Source organism: Helianthus annuus, chromosome 6 (assembly GCF_002127325.2).
Source record: "Helianthus annuus cultivar XRQ/B chromosome 6, HanXRQr2.0-SUNRISE, whole genome shotgun sequence".
In the NCBI taxonomy this organism is placed as follows: Eukaryota; Viridiplantae; Streptophyta; class Magnoliopsida; order Asterales; family Asteraceae; genus Helianthus; species Helianthus annuus.
This window is the reverse complement of record NC_035438.2, coordinates 112415321-112425652: the sequence shown is the minus strand read 5'-3', so window position 1 is coordinate 112425652 and position 10332 is coordinate 112415321. Positions and strand designations below refer to the sequence as shown.

The 10332-nt window shown below is 35.0% G+C and overlaps 1 long non-coding RNA gene across 5 annotated transcripts; it reads right to left on the bottom strand.

Annotated features, from left to right (window-relative positions):
- Window positions 1–446: 446 nt before the first annotated feature.
- Window positions 447–4224, bottom strand: LOC110895912. 5 transcript variants are annotated; one of them, XR_002567440.1, is made up of 6 exons: window positions 4024–4224; window positions 3799–3943; window positions 3469–3567; window positions 2959–3376; window positions 1318–1963; window positions 447–650 (listed from the first exon to the last, which is right to left on the bottom strand). It is a non-coding gene; the product is annotated as an uncharacterized LOC110895912 (long non-coding RNA). The 5 variants fall into 5 exon arrangements; XR_002567442.1 differs by having other exon boundaries at window positions 4040–4224; XR_002567443.1 differs by having other exon boundaries at window positions 4043–4224.
- Window positions 4225–10332: the final 6108 nt, after the last annotated feature.

Here is a 10332-nt window from a genome sequence, read left to right as displayed (position 1 = left end):
CAGTCCGTTTTTTATCGACCCATTTCAGCTAAAAACTATAAACCAAACCCCTTCTTACAGTTTCAAAACTTTAGAACAATCCATCAAATCTCTTTAAAAACCAACAACGTTATAAAACAATAACCGATTTAAGTGGTTTTTATCGACCCATTTCAGCTAAAAACTATAAACCAAACCCCTTCTTACAGTTTCAAAACTTTAGAACAATCCATCAAATCTCTTTAAAAACCAACAACGTTATAAAACAATAACCGATTTAAGTGGTTTCACAATTTCAAACCAAATCATGAACACCCCTAGTGCTTATACTTAAACCATAAAAGCCACAAAGACTTAGGTGTAGTATACATCCAATTATATAGGATGGCAACTCGGTAGATTCTCTTTCACTATTTCTCAAAGCCCGTCTTCTTTATTTCTAAAAAAACTTAAATTACTTCAAACAATGAAATGAACAACTCAACTTTCTGATTGTATAAAACCATCAAAACTACAAATCCAACTCAACATTCATCTCCATAATACAAAATTTGATGAAAAATACAGATTATAGCTCTTTCTCAAGCTCCAATTACTTCAGTGGCTTCACAAATTGGCTTGTCTGGATGCCGTTCCATTTTAATGCCCACTGGATAATGACCATGCATAATCTGTTACATATTTAAATCAATAGCACCTGTTACACAAATGATGTGATACTTAAGATGACAATATCATTTCTCATGTTTTTACTATGTATTAATTTAAGTTATAATAATGATTTTCATTTATAAAATTCCAACACATAATATTTCATATACTTCAAATATACCGCTACATATTATTTAACTATGTACAATTATATGGGCTAAGTCGGCCACGCTTATCTCTAACGGGTATAAAAACAAAAGGGAACATGTCATATGGGTCAAACGATGCTGAAAGTTGTGCAGAATTGTTGAGTTAAAATAACATCTATAACAATATTTGACACACTAAAATAACTTTATGCAAAAAAGTTACCCATTTTGACCCATTACCCAACCTGCGTGCTTTCCCACTCTACCAACAAGAAAGAAAAAAAGAGTGAAAACACTAAATGTTTTGCAAAAAAAATCTAAAAGTTACCAATTTCGCAAGACAATCCAGATTTAGAAGAATCAAAGTCTGCTGACAAGTGATAGCAAAACAAAATTACCAAAACATTTCAATAAGAAAGAAAAAAAAGTATCACATAAGAACCCTAATAACAGAAAAAAGGAGTAGCAAAAAATGAATAAGAAAATACTCAAAAGCATAACAATATAGTAGCAATACTCCCAATTAGAAAAGAAATACCTGTTTAAGCCAAAAGACAGACATAACCAGCTAGCAGCTATTACATGTGGGTCGTGTTAGCATTTCTTGCAAGTGTCAGAGCTCTTGGTTTTCCTTTGCAGTCGTCGAGCCATTTCGATTGCAGCAGCCCATAAAATACCACTGTTGGGGCATTCTTGTAACGCCTTCGCCATTAAAATATCAGCTTCTTTTTTAGAACCGTGTCGTGACTCGGCTCTAATCGCAGCCAGCCATAATTCGGGGAAATGCGGGTTCCTTTTTGTAGCCACAGTGAGCACAGCCCGAACTTTACTCAGACCGCTCATTCTCTCCTCAACATTAGCAAGTGAGAGCCATAAAGGAGTTGAATTTGGGCACTGCTTTAAGAGTTTTGGCACTCCCCACCAGCATCCTCTATAATATGCATTCAAACGTAGCAAAGACATTTGACCAGCTTTTGAAACTGTTGTTTTAATAAACTTTTGGGATATTTCCAATCCATAACTCTTTTAACTATATTTTTATTTGACCGGAGATAAAACACAACCCAAGCAGACCCATCCACCATTGACACCTTTACCAATTATATATATCATGAATTATTAAGAAACACCTCATTTTTAGAAGGATCATTTACCAACAAGTGACGGGCACAAGCTGCGAATATCTGCAATGCAAGAAAACATTTATGAATGAGACATTTTCTCCGGTACTAAGCATACCATCTACGCAAAACAACAAGATATTTAGGCTGCAATCACAATGATTTCCTAAGCGAATTTGCATCATCCCATACATATATATGAATAGCTATTCAATAATAGTGAATACACAAATATATATTTATACCTATTTATTATTTTTTATCACAGATGTGTATTCATATATCGTTCAAGTTTGTTATAGGTTGTCTCATTTGATTTATCAGTCCATTTATACTATATAAATCCAAATTATAAATTTATCACGTTTAATCCAAACGCGTACACGATATAGTTATTCTAAAATACGTATTTTGGTGTACAGGGGATTTGAGCACTGTTAAAAATGAATCTTGAAATCGGGCTCAACTTCTAGTATAAAAACTTATATGCTGAATCTTTTCTAGACATCTAAAAGAAGTTGTAGGTTCCGGTTCTCGAGCAAACATTTTGTTATATGTGTGTCCGTGATCCCCGGGTGTGGTGTACAAGGGATCTGAACACTGTCTTAAAAATGATTTAGCAGAATGAGAAAATGGGTTCTTTTTATCTTTTCTCATTCAAGACAAACAAGAGAATCAGACTGTTTTAAACCCGGGTTGTATGTGAATATTATTTCAGACTTGCTGTTCGTTTTTTGTCCAGATAATTGCATCATTGCTGTGATTCTTTTCTGGTCTAATACGAACAGGGGCATGTTCGTGTTCGTTCATTTAACTTTAACCGGACACGAATTGTAAGGCTGTTCAAAAAGCCCGGTGGCTCGGGGCTCGCTCCAAGTTCGCACGAAAAAAGTTTGAAAAAAAGCTTGGTTCAAAGTCAGCCTGATTTTAAACGAGCTGGCTCGACTCGGTTTGTTAACGAGCCGAGCCTAAGCCAAGGTAGGTTCAATTCGTGGCTTGCTCGATAGTTGGCTCGTATTAGTCAGGTGCTGTGTAGAAAAAAAGCATGAAAGGATCACCTGGTATGCTACAGCAAGTGACCTTAATCCGCAGTCTGCAGATTAATCAATGACGCCTTGAACTGGCGTTCTATGTCTGTTTGTTGTGTGCAAGATTCAAAACGTACACCAATGAAACAAAATAATTGGTTTGATTCTTTTTCATGTTTAGCTTTTGAAAGTGACCAGCTTGATTTGTGCTATCAACAAGATAAGCTACTCTCTAAAGAACATATGAACCCTAGTAGCAATCGCAATCGCCTCGATTTAACCTGTTCGCAATTTTTACATTATGAAGAACAAAGGATAGGATTGGGGCAAGACTGGCCTTGCGAGCTGCTACATTACCAGTGTTCTTTGCTTCAATGAAACTAACTTTGTTATTGATTATGAGCAGAGTGATAATACCCACAAAAGACTGCCAATCAGGCGGCTTTCCCTACAACATTTTGAATTCAATCAAGGTTTTACAGAGGAGAAAATGGTAATTTTAATAAAATCATGTATTAAATTAGGGTTCTTAGTTTTTACTCCTCAATTTGCAATGTCAATCGCCTTAATAGCAGCAGCTTCCATAACCCATGATAATGTGTTCCACATAAATACTAAATACTTCAAGAATTTGCTCTCCTAAACACAGCCACATCATAAGTTCATCAAAATTTAAATACAACCGAGAACAAACATTAACATAATAACAAACTCGCCATGAAAACACAGAAAATGACAAGTTTTTAACAAAATAAAAAATGTTAAAGTGGCCTAAACTCTAGCTTCGTCAGAGAAATGACACAAAGTTAAGGATCAAGACTTAATTGATATTGATTTACTAAGAAATCAAAAATAGGTATAGACTTTTACCTGATTCACCAGACCAGAAAAATGAAAAGTCGGTTTCACAGCCGGAACCTAACAGCTGCCATCACCGTTCTCTCTCTCCTCTTGTAGCTCCTCTTTTCTCTCTCTAACTCCATATCTCTTTCTCTCTCTCTCTCTCTTCTGCGTTCTGGAGAAAGAAATGGGATGATCAATGATAAACCAACTAAAGAGAAATTGAAGCATAGAGAAATTGAAGCATAAGATCACATATAGTTGAAATCACCACCGTCTTCACCAGATGCGACGGCTAGGGATCCATCTTCAACCATCTTAGGGAAGGTGTCCAGATCTTCGGGAACAATAGCTTACGGTGAATAGATCCAGATCCAGATCTAAAATCTTAATCTTTGAGTAAGAGAGAGAGAGAACGAAAAGGAAACGGGCGGTCAGATCCATCTTTGATTTGTGTTTTCTCTCTCCCTTTAATTATCTTTCACAATAGATAAGGTTTTCAAAATGAATGGTCCAGATTATAATCCATGTATAAAAATGAACGGTAGAGATTGTGACCCGTGTGAAGTGTTTTATTGTACTTAAAAGGGTTGAGTGAAGTAAGGGTATAAGTGGAAACTGTTATTTTATGGTGCTTAAAAGACTTGTACATTATGCTTTAGGGGTGTTTTAAGTAAATTTAAATGACCTTAAGAAGTCCTTTGGATATGCTTATTAATATAGTATAGATATACTAATATATATATATATATATATATATATATATATATATATATATATATATACAGGGTCAGGATTTAGAGAAAACAGCGGAAAGTGTGAGAACGGTGAGAACGCCTATGGATCGTCCGATCAAAACAATCTATGGACTAGATTGGCACGGTGGTGTTTTCGTAAATAACATGAATTCTATTAAGTAGACGCGATTCATTAAGGGTAAAAGGGTCTTTACACTTCTATACCAAAACGCCAAACTAATGAATAAAACGCCATTACGGGCCAAAACACATCCCTATATAAGCAAAAACATCCTAGACATAAAAACACACCCCCCCGAACCTGAAACGCCATGTTTTCTACTATATACCATTCATATTACAAACGTCAAAATCCCCAAAACATCAAACACACCTACTCAAAACGCCATATTTTACTATATACCAATCATATTAGAAAACGCCAAAACACTCAAACATCAAGGATTCCAAAAAATCGACGTTTCTTTCAGGTACACTATTTCCTCAGTAAAACGACAAAAATGGCAAATATCATTTCCCGTATATTCAATATTGTTCTACGCGAAGTTTCAGAGAATGCATTCTTCCCTGAGGTGCTGTGACTCAAATAACATTTTGCTGCATGAGATGGAAAAATCATAAAGAAAAAGATGCTTATGTCATTTTTTGTGTTTTGTTATTGTAGGTCCCGGTTTTCACTCCGATTCGATTGCGAAACGACCGTGCGACGTGCGGAATCCGTGCACGAACGAGACTGAAACACAAACCGTACAATTTAACGTGATTCCATTGAAAGATATGAAATTAGTACAAACCTTGAATCACCACTTGGAGCACTTTCTCTCTCTAGTTTCTCTCTCTAACCTCTAAGCTCTCCAAGTTACAAATGGCCAAAAGTCTAAAATGTAAACCCTAAAGATCCTATTTATAGACCAAGGCATATTAAAGATTCCCTTATATTTACAATATTGCCACCTTGCCTTTTCTTACTAAATACAATATAAAGCTTTGTTTTTCTTCAGAATCTGCTACGAACTTGATTGACGAAGGCGATAGACATTCTGCACTAACAGACTCCCCCTTGGATATTGCCGCAGTCAATCTCGTAGTCAAACTCGTAGCAACTTGTCTTTCTCTCTCTCTGAATCTTCTTGAAGGTTTGACGTTATCAGCAACCACATACTCCATCTTTCTCTAACAGAATCCCCATGGATCTGTCTTCGACTTCAGTTGCTCCCCCTCTCGCTTAGACTTTTTTTCTTCAGGCTCCCCCTTTCGTCAAGCTTCTGTGATTTTGGGATCGACACCTGGCTTTCCGAATACAAGCTCCTCCAAGATAGTTATCTGGCTCTTTAAATCTACGCTTCCTCTTGCGTTGAGTTCGTCTTCAGACTCCCCCTTAGACTCAGCTGTCGGGATCGTAGTCTGGCCTTTACAGGTTCACAAGTTCAGGATCAATTCTTGGCTTTGTTCTGCATCTGCTCGGAATTTGAAACCTTGTTAACCTGCAAATCCTCTACCTCAACATAAGTTTCACAAATTTATAACAGTTGGATTTAAGAAACTTACTGGTAGAAATCACTCATTCATCAAACAGACTAGTTACCTCAAGTTCAAGTAAATGACCTTGATTAACTAAAACATACAATCTTTCAAAACATTTGTATATAACATTCAAAGTTTTTCAACAAACTTTCCCAACCCTGTTCATCATGTTTAGCACTCGAATTTTGAAAATCAACTCTTCAATATCAGTTGTCTAAAATCTTTTTGTATTTTCAAAAATTTAAACTAAACACAATCATTTTGGATTTTTGTTTTTATAGAAATGCAGTAAAGAAATATTTACAATCAATATTTTTGTGAGTTTGTGTAAGAGGATCATATCAGTTTATGAGACAAATCACTAGCACCATTAAGCTTTAATCATTTTAAGTTCTAAACGATTCACATAGATTGACGATATAGTTGTCCTCTTAAGCTCAATCTAAAAACTTTCAAAATGCTTACCGATACGTTTAAGGTATATTAATTTTGCACTAAGTTCTTATGGACCCCACGATCTTAGCATATCCCCTCATCATGCAATACACTAACTCAAGTAATGCCTTTAAACTTTCATCAACTGTGATATGTGCGAAAATAAAGCAGAATGTTTAAACATTAACAATCAGGTCGATACTTCCGTATAAGCAGAGAAAGTCCAATGTTTAAACAAAATAAGAAAATAAAAACAAGTTGAAATTGTTTAGGCATTAATCACCAGGTCGATACTTCCGTATACGCAGAGGTGATCCAAAGCTTAAACGAAACACCAAAGAAAATAAAGCAGAACCTTTAGGCAATAACATCCAGGTCGATACTCACGTATACGCAGAGGATGTCCAATGCTTAAACAAAATAAAGAAATAAAACAAGTTTAAATCTTTGCAAAATAAAATGCACAATCACAGTGATTTTTCAGCAAGTTGTGAAAGTTCACAAACTGACCGGTTTTATGCTCTTTTAGCATTCAGTGATTACTGAGTAGGTACACAATCACGAAGGACAAAACTAAGTACTATGCTTTCAACCATGTTTCCCACTAGAACTAGGCTTTTTCATTTATGTTTGTATCGTTATCGCAAATCTACTAGTCTAGCTGAGCCTATCGTCATATCCTTAGTGAGATTGTTTATCACATTTGACATTTCATATCTTTAGCATGTTGTGATAGTCCACTGATGTACTATCATTTCCTCTTTTCTCAACATAACTCATTTTGAATTTTTTCAATGTTTTTGGCTTTTTCTGGTTTTATCATGTTTTTGTATTTTCAAATTTTCAAAATTTCTAAAATTTTCTTACTCCCCCTAAAATCAAAATATGTTCAATTTGATTTTCCGGGAAAATTTGAAAACAATAGACTGTACAAATAACATGACAAACTGATGAGAATTGCCTCAATTCGCCATCCATTTGGCATAAACAATCAGAACTCCCCCTGACAACAAACTATTTTCCCATTATGATTTCAAAACACTTAAGTTTATTTTAATCAAATGGTTTTTCCGTAAAATTAGTTTTGTTTGTCTTTTCACAAACTTGGGGTTGTTTCATCGCATTGTTTTCCTTTAATCACTTGTCGGAAAGATAAATCAAGTACAACTTAACGTCCCTGATTAGTCTTTTGAACTTCGAAATGTCACAGTTACCAACCTGTGAATTTCTCAAGAAAGATGCCGATACCTGTTCCACACTTACCAACCTGGGAACTCTGGCAAGTCAGGATTTTACTTGAACAGATTCACCCAAGCCTGACCAGCCTTGGGTTTGACAGTTTTTACCTCAACAAATGGCTCTTCTGGTTTTGACGAACCAGAATCATTGCCTGAATGTGGCTTGTCTGACTTTGATGAGTCAGATTCATCGCCAACACGTGGCTCCTTTGCTTCTGAAGAAACAAATTCATCGCCAAGAATTTTTCCTTTCTTTTTTAACCTGTTTGTCCTCAGATTTGTATCTGATGAACTCAGTTTGCTTGATTTGTCAGTCTTTGATGTGCAAACTGGATTATCAGAACTCTTTTTTGATTTTCTTGTTGTATCTGAGGACAAAATCCTTTCGAGATATTCTCTCGCCTTCTTTCTTTTTATCCTCAGTTTGTCTTTCTGCCCTTGTGAAAGCTTCACTTTATGTTCTTTAGGTTCTTGAATTTTCTGTGCTTTGGGCTTGACATTGGCTGGTTTCTTTTCCATTTTCTGAGATTTAGCCCTCGATCTTCCCTTTGATCTCATTGGGCAATCTCTCGCAATATGACCTTTGATTTGGCATTCAAAGCATCTTCTCGTCTCAAACCACTGACTTTGGCAATTAACAGCAATGTGTCCTCGAACACCACAAGTGTAGCACACCATGTTATCGTACCATTCACCATCTTCATATCATATCGTACACCATTTTCATACCACACACTTAGATCGAAGCATTGATTTGACTTGTGGTAATCATGACTTCTACTTTTTCTATTCTCATAATGATTTGGCTTTGAAGAATCTTCATCCCATCTTCTCCGATAAGTTGAGTTTGGCTTTTGAGCACTGTGGTCAAACCTGCACCACTGGTTACCAACTATTTTTTAGTTTTGTTTTTTAAATTTTTGTGAATTTTTATTGTGATTGGATGATTGATCTGATGAGCTTTTATTTTCTTTTTGAAAATTTTTTGATTTTTTATCTTTTTGTTTCTGTTCCACATTCTTCTTTACAGGTGTTTGCATTGAGAATTCTCCTTTCTCAGTAGAATGTAAAACAGTATTTTTAAACATTTCATTTAATTTCAAAAATGTTTTTCGTTTTTCTTCTTTTTCTTTTTCATCATCAGATTTGTCATCACAATCTTCAATTTTGACTTTGTCAAAATTTGTGACATTGTCACTTATTGGAACTGAATTGATCGGTTTTGGACAAGGATAATTCAGTAATTCTGAAGAAATCACAAAACCTTTCAATTTCTTTTCAAGCTCGTCAACTTTATTTTGAGCACATTCAGCTTCCTTTTCATGTCGAATAATCGTCTGACGATGGGAATTTATTACTTGTTGCTTTTCAATATTGTTCTTGCTATAAACAGATCTCCCATCTTCAAGAATCTTTATTTGACTTTGAAATTCTTTTTCAATTTTTAATTTTTCATTATCAAAACTTTCAATTTTTTCTTTCAAAATTTTGTTTTCTGATGTCAAACTGTTCACACCACTCAACAGTTTGACATTTTCGGACTTCAATTTCTCACAAATTTCTCGCATTTCAAGAATCTGTTTCTTATCAGATTCTTTCCCATCCTTCAAGCTTTTCATTTCCAATGTTAAACTCTCCACATTCTTCAAGAATTTAACATTCTCTGCTGCAGATTTTTCGCATTTTGAGCATTTTCCATTCATCTCTCCATCAACAGCTTCTTTCTTTGTTTCCATCTTGTATGTTCCTGCACAGAAAATTTTAACAAAATTAAGAGGGTTTGCCTTTTCATCTATATAGCAACCTCTCTTAATATCATATTTCATGACATTTTTTGCAGTAAGACACACAGAGATTCTTTTCCTCATTTCAATAATCACATCCAAATTGATTTTTTCTAAATCCTCTTTTATTTCATTCATCAACTTCTCTTTTCTTTTGTCTTTATCAAGCTTGTCTAGTTTAAGCTTATTGATGAAATCTCTTAAACCATAGTATGAGAAACTAGAATCCCTTTTCAGTTCACTCAAGAATTCATTCCATTCCAAAGGTAATGCATCTGCAAATTTTGAAATTTTTTCATCATTTGAAAACCTTATCTCACATCTATCCAACTTGTTAATTAACTCATCAAACCGTTTATCCCGCTTCTCCAATGATTCATTCTTCATACACAAGAAATTTTCGAATCTTTTAACATAAACATTCTTATCATTTCTCCTTTCATACCAAGATTCACTAGGCCAATTATTTAAATTTTCAAGATTCTTGTTTTCCTGTTCATCAAACATTTTTATCCCAATTTCTTTGTTAAGTGACTTGATTAAAATTTCTATTTAAGTTCAAAGTCCACAAAATTTCAATGTCTTGATATTTGCACTGGTATTTGCACCTTCTAAATTGCCTCGAGTCGGTTGATCGATCGGGCAGTATCGATCGGACAGAAACGCTGTTCGATCGGTCAGGGATGCTGTTCGATCGAGTGAGTCAACAAAAAGTAAACTTGTTGTTCGATCAGTTGCCGTTTTGACTGGAAAACTAGTCGATCGGTTGAACTAACCGATTGAAAATGCTTCAACACAAAGATGTTACCCGATCGGTTAAGCTAA